General features: G+C 34.6%; 1 protein-coding gene and 1 long non-coding RNA gene across 2 annotated transcripts in view; both read right to left on the minus strand.

Moving 5' to 3' along the window:
• brinp1 (bone morphogenetic protein/retinoic acid inducible neural-specific 1) overlaps positions 1 to 14001 on the minus strand; it is a 92676-nt gene that overhangs the window by 60028 nt on the left and 18647 nt on the right. The gene's annotated exons all lie outside the window — the stretch shown is intronic.
• Positions 1280 to 1811, minus strand: LOC107838374 (uncharacterized). Its single transcript, XR_001664430.1, has 2 exons — positions 1584 to 1811; positions 1280 to 1334 (listed from the first exon to the last, which is right to left on the minus strand). It is a non-coding gene; the product is annotated as an uncharacterized LOC107838374 (long non-coding RNA).

Below are 14001 nucleotides of genomic sequence, written 5' to 3' on the forward strand. Positions count from 1 at the left end.
CAGCGAAAAAAAACAACAACAAAGAAACAACTGTGCAAGCACAAACTAAGTTCTTTGTAGGCCAAATGTAGAGATGCTGCTCAATCAACCAATCAATCAAGAAAAAAAGAGGAAGATAGATGTATGGGTATACATTAAATAGATTGGATCCTTGTCTAATTGTTTAGATTTTCTTATAAAATATGTCTGTTTGGTGGTTGTTTTTATGTGAAATCATTTGCCGAAATCCGGCTTTCTTGCTTCTACTTGGAGTTACCATGACAGCTAGAAAAGACAAAGATGTATTTCAGAAGCAAATAAAGCATTATCATGAACATTGTTGTCTTCCAAATAAAATGGACTTTTAAGTTTTCATGGATTTCCAAACAATCCTGAATTAAGAATACGGTGGCTTGTAAATATTCCTCGCGACAAGTTAAAGCTAACGGCGCACAACAAAGTTTGCATCCTTCACTTCTCCCCCTTTACTTGGTCTCTGTTTGACACTAACGACAACAAAAAAATAAAATAAAATAAACACAAAATAAGGTAAAACATTGTCCGTTAGAATGAATTAAAATGTTTAGATATTTAAATAGCAATTTTTGATAATGAAAATGTGCAAGAATATTATCCACTAGCATAAGCTAAAGTTAATGTTAGCCACAAAGTTTAAAGAAAGTAAAACTCACCATCGTGTTTGTGAATGTATAACGAGCCGTACATCTTAAAACCTTTCTCCAGCTTACTTGTTGGGGCTTTGGATCGAGGTACATCATTAACTGTTACCTTAGGCAAGCCCTGCAAGCACCTAGTGTAAAATGCCATTTTCAATAGACCAGAAGCGACCAAGCCGCTTATCCCCATACACGGACGCTGACGTGCAAAGAGTCAGCTGCTTTTATGGCACCTGCTCACCGGGCTATATGGGAGACGCTGTCCGTCGCTGCCGCAGGTAGGCTTCTAGGCGTTTGTAAGCCTCTAGCAAATGTTCGTATTGCTGTCTCTCATTGATATGCCTCTCAACATTTAGAAGTGTGATCGTGGAACAAAACCTTCAATTGATCACACGGTTTGACAAGTGGGAACTGGTGAGTGTTTGTTTGTTTGTTTGTGAGCTAGCATGCTAGCGCTAGCCTCCTGGTTATTGTTTGGGCTCCGTCAGTGTAAACTAACTTGAAATGAGTATGTTTTGTTACCTTGATGCATTTAAACTGAAAATACTTTCAATGGTAAAACACTTTCTATTGTATGCTAAAATGAAATGTAGCGTCCCGGTTGAAAAGACGGTCTCTCTAACTGATGGTTCACGTTTCTTTATTCAAAAGCCTTTGTACATGAACACACCGTAAGAGCTACAAACATACAAATAAAATATCATTAGTAACTCTTCGTGGTTTTAACCTTTTACCATAACCTATGAACCTTACTTTATGTAATATCATTAAATTTACAATACATGTATTTAATTAACTATAACATATGAACTAAAACGTATTCCAACTGTTTCAACTGTTCGACACTTAATCAAATATTAACACCATTTCATGTCGAAACATAAACATCACGCTCAATAAATACAATTTACTCATCAAAACACCCACCTTGTTCCCTCATCAACCAAGCGCTAGCTAATTGATTGTCTGGACCTTAATTGGCCCATTCCTTAGTTATCTCCCTTCAACCGTGACTCGTATGATCGCTCACTCTCTGCACTATGTCCAAAACAACCAACCTTCAGTTACCGTCAGAAGTTTGTGTAGATCGCCTAGCAACCTTTCATGCAAAGTAATTTACATGAAATATTGAGAAATTTAAAAAATGAATACTGAGTACTTGCAAGAGTTTAATTATCTCTATATAAACTTATTTACTATAGTGATGATAAGAAAGTAGAGACGTGAATATTTATAGATTGATAAAATTATTTTTGATATTGACCCAGGGTTGATTATCAGGCTTGTTTTATACAGGCCAGGTTTCTGTTTCAGATCCTGTTCCAGATCCTGGATTCTGATTGTCTGTTGCCCAGTGGACCAGACTGGTGAGCTAACCAAACATCGACTCACGAGAAACGTCACATCCTGTCAACTCCTTCCAATCTGGTAGGAGGCATTCAAGCCCACAGCCACACTTCCATCCTCACGCTGGACTGAACCAATCTGAATTGGGTATTTGCCATCATTCCTCTCTCCTCCATCAAGGAGCTGAACCTGTTAAATATTGCCTTGGATAAAGGGGGAATAAAACATCTAGGGGATTTCATGAACTATTTAAAGAACTTCTCTGTATGTATTGTAAATATCATTTAATACATATCACTAATTTTGCGCTATTTTGTTGTCTGTGTTTTTACAAATTACCACTCCCTCCAGCAGTCAAACCACAAATTTTTCTGATCTGATTTCATTATTTACTCACTCATAATTAGTCATTTTTATATCCATATAAATATTTTACATGTGCTGTATTATTTTTTGTTTTATGAAAAGTTTTTTACATTTTCTACAACTTAACCTGTTTAAATATAAATGGCCCAAACTAATTCTAGCTATCAACTTGGGAGTCCCAAACACTGATTTATTTGAAATGATCAGTATGGGAACCATTGAGAAAACGTGGCTTCCAGGACTGGTTGTAGCTCTGTCAAAGAACTCCTTATTTATTTCTTTTTTTTAACCTGCTTGACTAGCTGCCAGTTAATTAAAATATGTAGCAAGTCGAAATATCAATGTCTTGTGTAAAAACATAGAGTGAACATGCTAATATTAGCTTTATAAAGGCCTAATAACTATCATCAGCTTATTGTCAGAAAAAAAAAAAAACAATAAAGCTATTAGTGTTTCAAGTAAACAGAGAAGTGTTTTGCAAACACAATGCTACTATATCATAATGTGTTGTTACGGCCCCTGGCCTCTTGAGGCTGTGCAGGCTCCCTTTTGTTATGCAGGTTCAGCTGTGAGAGCACACCTTCCTGATTGGCTGTAGGAAAGCAGCTACACCATTGGACCAGCAGAGGATTGTCAAGCCAATCAGACGTTGATGAGGCCCACCTGCACCCTATAAAAGGCTCCTGAATCTAGTGGGGCAGCTATTTTGAAGAGGTTCTGTGAAGCTGCCTCCTCTTTTTTTTTTTTGGTAGTTGCAACTGCTTTAAGTTAGCTTGGTCTTTGTTTGTTCAGTTTAGTTACTTTGATTTTGCTCCAGTTAAGTATGAGTTAGAAGCCTGTGTTTGGGAGGCTGTGGGCTTCCTGCAGCCTCCCCTTTGTATGTGTGTTTTTCTTTGCATTGTTTTCCTTTTGTGGTTTATTTTGAGTTTATTTTGAATAAGTCAATTCAAAAGTTTGGACTTTTGTAATTTTAATTTGCACTTGGCATTCTTGAGTTTAATTCTTTTTGTTTTGCATTAATTGGGTTAAATTGTATTGTTTTGTGAAACTTTATTTTGTAATAAATCATTTTTACTTTACACTGTCACTCCGGACACATTTTATGTTACTGCCCCTGGACCCCTAGACCTTGGGGGCGTAACAGTGTACGTATACTTTAACATAATATGTATACTCAATACTTTATTGATTTGAATGAAGTCTGGCATTAAGGTTAATGTCTTAAATGAATCCTTGGCATTTGGAGCAAAAACTACTGATAGGAGGTGGCCTGTCAGGAGTTTTATTTTTCAACGTTTTGTCAAATTTTTGTTTCATGGTAACGAGGCCATTTCATGCTTTTAAAATAACACCATAAAATGGCAACTTAAAGAAAAACAGAGTGTTTTACAACATACTCATCTCAAGCTTTGCTCACAAATGGGTATGTAGCCTCAAATTTACTGGGCTCTTAGTTTTTTTTTTGTTTTTTTTTGACATGCAGTCAGCAGTATGTCTGCCTGCCTGAGCTTGTCTTGACTGCAGCATTTTTTATTACTCTATTCAGCACTCTCGATTAGTCTTAAAAGTACCATTTCTTTCTTCCAGTGGACTGTTAAACACACGACTTTACAATGCCGCCAACAATTTACTGAAAATATCCTGACAACCTCCTCAAGTGACAAGTCATTTGTCTGCATTTAGTAGAGTACTACCAATGACTGGTAAGAAGCGAACGTAATGCAGAGAGAGCGAGAGAGAGAGAAATTATGGATAAAAGTACTCTGGACTATCATGTCAGATGGATGTGTGATGAGGAGAACAACTAAACTGCATGCAGAAAGACAGGAGTCAGGGAGGCGATTCAATGAAACATTAGAGATAAAACCCCGAGTCTAAATGTAAACCGAGAGGGAAGGAAACTTACAAGGAAGTATTGAGTATATTAGACATGCTTTCTATGTGCAATGAAGCAAGATTTACATCAAGCTGAGAATCAGTCATCACAAATGTGGTTCTATTTGAGCCATGCTAAATCACTATTGTAACACAAGCTGAATACTTGACCTGACCCGGTTACGAGTTTATCGCTTTCGTTTAAATTGTCTGTAAAAGGTACATCAATTCATTTAGAATTTTTTTTGACACCCTACAAACTTAAACTCTGGCAGAGATACTACTTCCTCTATCATTCCACAGATGTTTTATTTGTAAGTGACCAGACAACTTGTGACACCGATTGTCTTCTTAAATTAAGCAATGATTGAAGTTTCCACTGATGGATATTTTGTTTTTTTCTATTTTCTATTATATTATGTATGCAATAGATAATATATTGCATTTTTTTTTCTTTGAAGTGTGAAACAACAAGCAAAATACTTCTTTTTATTTGTGAGCTGTGGCTCAAAGCATAACCACATTGGTAGCACCTGGTATTTCTGAGCAGAGTTCAATTCAATTTAAAAAATACAAGGGTTTTCTTAACTCAGTCAGAGTTAAGTGAAGTTTTATTTTTTTATTTTTTTAAAATCTAAAATGGAAAATCTAATACATTTGAGTAAAACAACTATTTGCTTCTTTACAACTATATTTTAATTATTCTTTCTTAAATTAAACTTAAATGTTTCAGATTATCGGACTAATTTTAATATTAAAGGGATGTACCCTGGGTAAATGCAAAAAGCAGTTTTCAAACAATGATTTTATTCATTATCCAAAAAAATAGCCTCACCCTATGTGAGCAGCACATGAAAAATATATATTAAACTTTACATTAAAACAAGATGTGCAAGACTGTGTTAAAAGTCAGAAATGCAAAGGTGAAATACGAATTTTAACTACTGCCTTGAAATGATCCATGTCAGTTTCTGAATGGATTGACATTTATTGAAAAATGGAATATTGAAACTAAAACGAAAACACTCATTCAAAAAACAATAAAATATAGAACGTCACAACTAGAATGACTTTCTATTTATTTATTTTTTTTACGGATTTAACATGCAGTTGTTTAAGCACCTTTGTAGGAGATTATTAGAAGTATCTTATGTAAGAACAGCATAAATATTATGTTCATAAAAGACAGTACCCAGGTAAAGCAGGACTCATTTTTACTTCCAGATCATATCCCGATCTCGCTTCTGGTCCTGCTCCATAACTGCTTTTGGTGAAAGTCTCAGACAGCTGTTATTTCTGAAACTGTAGCGAGCGTTTACACCGAGAGAGACGTGTGAGATACTTAGCCTCACAACAAATGTAGTATTTATTTGTTTTCACTTTGCTCACACCACCTTCACTGTGCTCATCTCTACTTTCATTTTCCTTCTCTTTGATATCAATTTATTGTCACTGAGAAACTCTCATGGTCCGGTCACTTCAATTGTTGTAAGGAAAGATACGTGGCCACCAAATGGACTTGAGCCCTTCTGGCCTAAATAGAGCATGTCAGCAGATGGAACATGTGGCATGATTCAGTGCTTTACTTCATAGCTCCAAGACCACTTTAATGACCCATCAAGTAAGATAGGAGTAGATAAATGGCATTACGCTCCATAGATGAGAGATAGGCACAGAAGTGATTATGTCTTTATGATATTTAGGAATCTACAGTGGGAGGTCAGGACCATTATGTTTGTCTGCAAAAAAGTGTTTTGACCTTCTTATTAATTCAATTACATGGATGACAGCCTTAAAAAAAAAGAGGCAATGTCAGATTTTATCTGAATATTTCCGTGAGTCAAACATGACATGCTATCCAGCTTTCCCTACAAATATCCTTTAGTTGGAAGTCCAAGGTTAGAAAAATGGAAAAAAAAAATAATTTATCAAAGATGCTGGATTGCCTTTAGGTTTCACACTGCATGACAGTAATGTGCCATTCAATTTAGTTTTCATCATACCAACTATAAATCTGTTAAGTTTAATTGTTATTTTAGTCATTTTTAGTGTCCAGTTGATTGAAACATTTAATCAGGCCTTGTGATTAATCACTATGATAAATTGTTTAAGCTTCAAATGAAAAAAAAAAGCATTTATTTAAGTATCTGTAGTGGGAGGTCAGGTCCCACTACAGATTTTCTTAAACATGTTCATGAAACGTTTCCATAAAATGTTTAAGAAAATGTTTTATTGTTTCAAACCAAATAGCTCAGTTTTCCAGGTTTTCATTTCCAAGGTTTAAAAGAAGCCCTTTGAGATTTTAAGATGTAAATAACATTATAAATAAAATATATTAGTATTACTATTAGTATTAATAGTAAGAAGATAATTCACTGTTGCAATAAATTGGATTTAATATATTGCCTTTGTTGTCCATTGCAATGTTTTTTTTGTTGTTTGTTTTTTTTGTTTTAAATTATTTTTTGGCACTAGTGGACATTGTTTTACAGTCATGTAGGGAGAAGCTGGTAAAGATATGCTTTGAACTCAGTAACCTCCACAGGAGGGAGACTTTTTAAGGTCAAAATAATGCGATTAATCTGAAATAGTAATGCATTCAACGTTTTAGATTAATTGCATACATTAAAACATTAATATTGACAGCACTACAAATTTTACAAAACAGAAATGGTAAATGAATTAATGATGCGTGCCTGAATGACTTGCATTAGGTTTACCCTAAGTTGATTATTTCCTATTTGAGAAGTTAATCAGGAAATAACAATTTGTTAAGCCAATTTAATTTTAAATTCTGAATGCAGTAATATTGTGATGAATTTGTGCTTAGCATAGGTAGCTGTGATGATTTAAATGGAAAAAGAGACCAACCTTTGTTACTACGAAAACCCTAGCTTTAGTCTCATCACACATTCCTAACCTATTAATTTGGCTTTGTACTACATCCCACAGGCAAGAGAAAAAGCAAATGGAGCAGACTGAGGCAAAATCAGAAACAGAGAGAGAGAAAAAATGAAAAACAGGATCAAACAGCCTGGCTGGCAATGAACTTGGAACTGGAGAGCTGGAGCACATGGCAACAAAGACATCTTGGCAAAGAGCACTGGCTATGTACTGATAGCAAAATAGAAATGCATTCATAAAAAAAAGAAAAAGTCTCCTTTGTTTGTTCTGAGACTTTTTTTGTTTTTCTTTTTTTTTTTCTTACCTCCGTACAACCCTCAAAAATCAAACAGTGGTTAGCTGATCCATGGCCTGGACCAAGCTGTAATTTTCTAATCAGTTCACCAACTTCAAAACGATGCCTCCCACTTATTGTTTAACCGAGAAGCTTTTCAGTGTGCAGACCACACAATGGCAAAGGTTCTCTCAAATAAATGTGATACTGTGTTCCTATTATCATTCATTTGACATTTGCCTTGCATCACAGAAATATTGCTTGCAGATATGTACAGACAGAGACATATACTGCCATAATCATGTCTGTGCACAGCACAGGGAAGTTTTGTTTCACTCACTGGTATTAATTTTCATCCTGTATCCTGTTGTTTATGCTTTGGAGAGAATTGATTGGTGGACTCTGTGATCTATTAAAAAAACAAAACAAAAAAACGGTCAAGATATGGTTTTAAATGAAATAATCCTTTGAATTATTTTTCTTTTTATTGTGTATTGCTGGCTTTTTGGCTGTTGCATTATTTTTTTGTGAAGCACTTCTTGATTTTTATAAAACTATGCAATTTCAGTCATATTATTACTATGATTTATTGTCAGTTCTATATGTATGGAGTATTTCAAATATATGTTTAGCCTAAAAATAGTTCTATTGATTTAAAGGCTTTTTTAGGCAGGAACAAAAAAAAACCCTGATATTTCAACTGACATCAAGAAAGGACAAGCAATGGCAATTAAAACGATAAGAAAAAAAATATTAAAAGTTAGAAGAAATCTGCACCAGCCTGGAAGAACAATAATTACTGTAGATATTTAAATTTTCTCTAATTACAGGAACATGCTTGTATTTCTTTCTCGTTATTTTTCCTTTTTATGCTATTTACTTCTTTGTCACTTCTATGTAGTAAGTAAGGATGCACGTACTGCAGAGGCTGCAGAGCAAAGAAAAACATGTGAGGAAAAGGGAAAGATCAGATGTAGCAGGTAAGGCAAGAATGAAAGTAGGACAGGGATGGAACAGCATGTCTGAAAGATGTTTCTTGAAGAGACAACAGAAAAAAAATGAGTGACCACATCAATCAGGATAAAGGGTAAAGAGGCTGGGAATCCTATCTGTTTAACAAGGAATACATTGGTATTTTGTGTAAAGTTTTTTTTTTTTTTTTTTTTTAAAGCTGCTATATGTAACTTTTTGAAAAAAAATAATATGATTTTACATATTTGTAAGTACTGTTACCATCTGTGAAAAGCTCCACTGCGTCCTCCCAGAGCTCCTGCTGTCATCTGCAGAAATGCACCGTTCAGTCAGAAGCAACCAATCAGAGCCAGGCAAGGGGTCTCAGCTCTGTCAATCAAGCTCATGTACGCCTGCTCGCACCTTTCCCCTTGCTCTCTGCTCCACTACAGCAAGGTCACACAGCAGAGTCAGTCCTGACTGCTCAGGCTAGTAAACGCGGCCAGTGATGGTACTTATGCATAAGTAGCCCTGGGAGGAGCTTGATTTTTTTATTTATTTATTTTTTTCACTGATTATCTCTCCTATGCACAACATGGTGACAGTTTTAACTTGTATGTAAAAAAAAAAAAAAAAAAAACATTTTTGTAAAATTACTTACTGGAGTTTTAATGGTAGATTTTTTGCTTTATTTTATTGTTTTTTTAGTTTATTTTATTGTTTTGGTGTGCCCCTTACAACCAACATCTAATCATTTTTTTTATTTTATTTTTTTTTTCTATTTTGTGTCTCAGCATAGTTTTAGTCAGAAAAGAAAAGAAAAAAACATGCACAGTGTCTGCTAAATGTCTATGCAATCAAACATCCAACTTTTACATCTTAAGTATAGTAACATTAAAGTGAATTATTTTGGAAGAGATTATTTGATGTTAGAAATGTATTGGTCTATCATCAAAAGTAGTGGAGAAGGGCTTAAAGCTCATTAATTGCATTCTGGCTCTACACTGAACTGGGATTCAGTTGATTTATACAAATAAATATATTTACTGTATAACAAGACAGAAACATATGAAATAAAATCAGTGCAAAACTTTTTGCCGTTTTAATCTCCACCTTAACAAGAGTGGATTAAATGATTGTGCAACAATTTACAGTTATGTGATAAAGTATTTGCCTCCTTACATCTTTCATCTTATGACTTTTACATGCATTGGATAATCACATACATATATCTAAATAAAATGAAAATACTTCACCAGGAAGATAATAAATCATAATTTTATCCATGAAGGTCATAGATCAACATGGCCTTATGTTAAAAAGTAATTGCTCCCCATAAATCTAATAACTGTGAGCTGCTGACCATGAAGAACAGATTTTTAGATTTAAAACGATGCAAATTCAACATAGGTATGCACCATATTCAACTAGGCTAAAAAAGAAAAAACACATTGAATAAAATAGGCAACTGCAACACTGCATGGTCCTGACTATTGTCCCTTTAATAGAAACTAAAACATATATAAACTGTCTGTCATTCTGATGGACTTCAAATGTAAACCTATGCACCACAATCTGCTGATTAACCCCTTAATTGTCTTGAAGGGTCCCAGAGGGTTAGAGCCCCAGTTAAACGACGTTTAACTGAAGTCCTAAAAGGGGTGCAGGTTTTAATATTTTTATCTTTTTTAATCTTTTCCAAAATCTCTTTCTCACTGTTTATTCAATGTCACATGCTGTTTTTATTTTAATTATGTAAAGCACTTTGAAATGCCTTGCTGCTGAAATGTGCTATACAAATAAAATTGGATTGATTGATTGAAGACACCAGCATCCTCATGTCCTCATTGAATAATAAGTAGGCATTGTTGAGTTGACCATTAATTTGCATTTAAATTGTATTAAATTGTTATTTATTTAACTATTAGTGAGAACATTTTTTCTTACAGGTGGAAAGGGACCACAACACATTTTTATTCTCTTGTTTCCACTGAAACATGTACAAAACATGGTTTTGAAAATGGCTTCCTCAAACTGTGATGAATTAAAGCACAAACATTTTTAGACTTTCCTCTTTTTTGAAGTATTGCATCATTCAAAGGGAGGCGAAAATATGAAGCACGCAACTTGCTCCTAAATAGCCAGTCATCTTATTTATGACATTTAAAAAAAAACAAAAAGTAATTTTAAACGCGTACAAATTTTAAAGGTTCACATCTCATTACACTGCATGCCTCAATAATTGCAGCTTGATTACACCATCAAATTTGACTAAACACTACATGCTCAAAGAAAATTCATGAAAATGTAAGAATTTTTTTGCTTTAAGTGGCATTTCTTTGATATGTAGTCCTCCTGCTACTCTTAAATGATGACGTAAATTATCCTAAAATCATCCACGAGCTGCAACTACAGAAATTACAGCAGAGTTGAGTCACCATCTTTCTGACTTAAAACTGTGTAAAAAATAATTTGGTTTTAAGCTTCACAAATGCACGTGGCGTACAGATGTATGTGAGATTGATTCTCCTTGCCCTCTAAGCTGTGTGGGATTGGGGACTTGTGCTCATCTACAAGTGAAATTGCAGTGCCAACATACAGCTTTACATATATTTATCCAGATTTGTTATTCCTTAGATTTTTAAACCTGTCAACTGAGTTCGTATTCATTCTCACACTACAAGTTTAGATTGTAAATTGTTAAAAAAAAATGGATCTAGTTCAGTGACTGTACTTTTCCACAATTACTTATTTTCAAGAAAAAAAAAACCCAGGGAATAAAATGCCTCATTTCTTGAGGGAAATGGAAATGGTGTGTGAAACAGAATTAAAAAAAAATACTGGAGGCTTTTTAGTTTTGTTGTTTTGTCATTGATAGTGATAAGGCATAACATTATAACCACATTACAAACATCCCCACTATTAAACGGTCAGTAAATGGCGACTGACTGTGTATCTGCATGTTCAAATTATTTGTTTATTACTATGTATAATCACCAATGAAGACAATGAACATCCCAGAAAGCAGCAATTAGTCATATTTGGCCCAATATGCTTGAATACATACATGCTTATGTATTCAAGCTGGTCCGTTTTTCTGCATTTAGCACATCCCCTTTGAGGTCAAAATGTGTCTGCCTATATATAGAGGGCTGTGAAAAAGGTATTTACTCTCTTTTGTATTCACTTTTTTGTCTTAAAAGTTTTAGATGATAAAACAAATTTTAATTGAACAAAAAAAAAAAGCCTGATTGAAAACAAAACCTATAATCAAAACCTATAGGTTTTGATTGAAAACAAAACCTTTTCTCCCCTTTATTTGGGTGCAGAATACTGTCCTTGTGTCAAAAAAATGTTGCTCCCTGAATCCTACACCTGTTTGTGCCTGGTGGCAGCTGCAATTAAGTATTTATTTATTTTTTACATCACTGTGCAATTGTTTTAATTCAGTCACAAAGGAGGGATTTTGAGGATGAGAAGGCAGTTTACTCCATGTCACAGCATCTGAATTGGATTCGATTCCAGACTTTGACCAGACTGTTCAAAAGTTGACTTGATGGTTTGGGGGATTTCTGACATATACCCAGAGTGGGCTTCAATTTAAGTGGAGTAATTTTTAGGTGTACAAAATATGAACGTGATCTGAAATATCTAAGTGTCATAATAAAGTAAAACTAAAGACAATATTTCATGATCTTATCTCCCTAATAGGTGCCACAATAAAGAGATAATCAGTGTTACAATTTGCCTGTCAGTGGTTAGAATACTATCTCTATTTGGTGAAGATCTGGAGTCGTTATGAAGCACTGCTGTTATTGTTTTCCTAATTTGGCAACTGAGATGGCAACTTGTTTAAAACAAAGAAAAAGTATCCAGGTAAAAATTATGTTTTTAATATCTTGAGTACCAACGTCTTCATATTGTATCGTCTGAATAAAGTCAGTGATTTATCACAACGGTATCACATTTGTAGATGAAACTAGAATAATAAGTATTATATTTTTTTAATTTTTGTTATACATTTTACCAGCTTTAAGTGGAATACATAGTTGGTGGTATTACATTTCTAGGAACGGTACTGATACAAATGTGATTTTTACCACATGCAGACACATGTCAGGATCTGCCAGGGCGGCACTTGAGTTCCCGTTGCATTTGACTGTGAACACTTTGATAGTTCTACAGGAGAGCACACAGAAACGGGAATCAAAGTATTGTAAGTTGTTTAAGTCACTGACAGGCTTGCTTTTTAAATCATTTTCTGATGTCATTTATGAGCCACCCAGGAGCATGTTGTCAGAGACCTGAGCCAATTCCACCATTCACCTCATTAATTAGGGATATTCTTCCATCAAAATGTGCCTCTCTTCCATCTGTACTTCTATACCTCCACTCTGAATGTCTGTCATGCTCTCACAGGGTGTTTTAATCTGGGCTCCATCATCAGGATCAACTAAGTGCACCTGCAGTGACACTCAGTATGATGGTCTTATCTTGCCACTGTCAGACTCCGAGGGAATATTCACCGACTGTCTAAAAAAATGTGGTCTAATTGAAGCAGACACCATGCAGCCCCGGAGGTGTTAAGACATGCCATCGTGACATTTTTTTTTTTATTCATTATGGTTACATGCGGCTCCATTATATTTGCAACCCTTTTCAACTTACAAAAATGTAGAAGCATTCTAAGTAAGCATAAAGAACAAGAACAATAGGATGCAATTGACTGTTGTCTTGTACTTCACTTATTAATACTAAACCTGTGCTCTAAGCAGACAGCAACAATGTTTGCTACAGCAGGGCACCCAAGACATTCGAGTTGATTCATCCTCTCCCTGCAAATGCATTATAGTTGCACCTGCTTATTTAAAATTAAGTTTTTAGTATATTCTGGATGGAAATTTAACCACAGTTTTAACGCATTATGCGTTAAAATCAATCAGTCACTTCTATTTCAGTTGAAAATATTATAAATAATAAAACCGCAGTAAATGAGTTAGCCATCCTTAACATGGAGGTGGAAAAAGAGTTCACATTTTCAGGAAGTACATTCTGAGGCAGGCCTAGTCATTTTTGATTTTTATTTATGAGATTAAATTTTTACCTGTTGCTGAACAACAAGACGGGTATCACCAGGAGACAGACTGTATGTGTTCAAAACACCAAATTATTTAGTTGCGATTAGGGGTTTCTTAGATAAAAGAGGCTGCACTAAGCAGCTGCAGCTACACAACAGCTGAATAATCTTTACCGGCTCTGCTTTAATTTAGTGAAGCTAACCTAAGAAAATCAAATCCTCGACATAACTTAGCTGTCGCAAATCTGAAAATTACCACAAATAACCTGACAGAGAAGCATATGTTCCTACCAATCAACATTTGGATTAACACTGTTCCTCAACTAGCCAGGCAGAAAGAGACAGTCAAATGATGTAATCTGACAAATATTTTCTCTATTATATTCAAAGCTTTTTTTTTTTTGTCACATTCTATTTGCACTCGGAATGTGACAACAAAACATTTTGATTATTTTGTGAAATATAGGTGTTTAAAAAAAAAAAACAACAGAGAGGATGGAATGTGAACAGCTTAATTGTGAGCTTCTTATCCTTTTCCAGCTGTTTTGGGT

The sequence above is a fragment of the Poecilia formosa genome, unplaced genomic scaffold (genome assembly GCF_000485575.1).
Source record: "Poecilia formosa unplaced genomic scaffold, Poecilia_formosa-5.1.2 Scaffold6, whole genome shotgun sequence".
NCBI classification, from domain to species: domain Eukaryota; kingdom Metazoa; phylum Chordata; class Actinopteri; order Cyprinodontiformes; family Poeciliidae; genus Poecilia; species Poecilia formosa.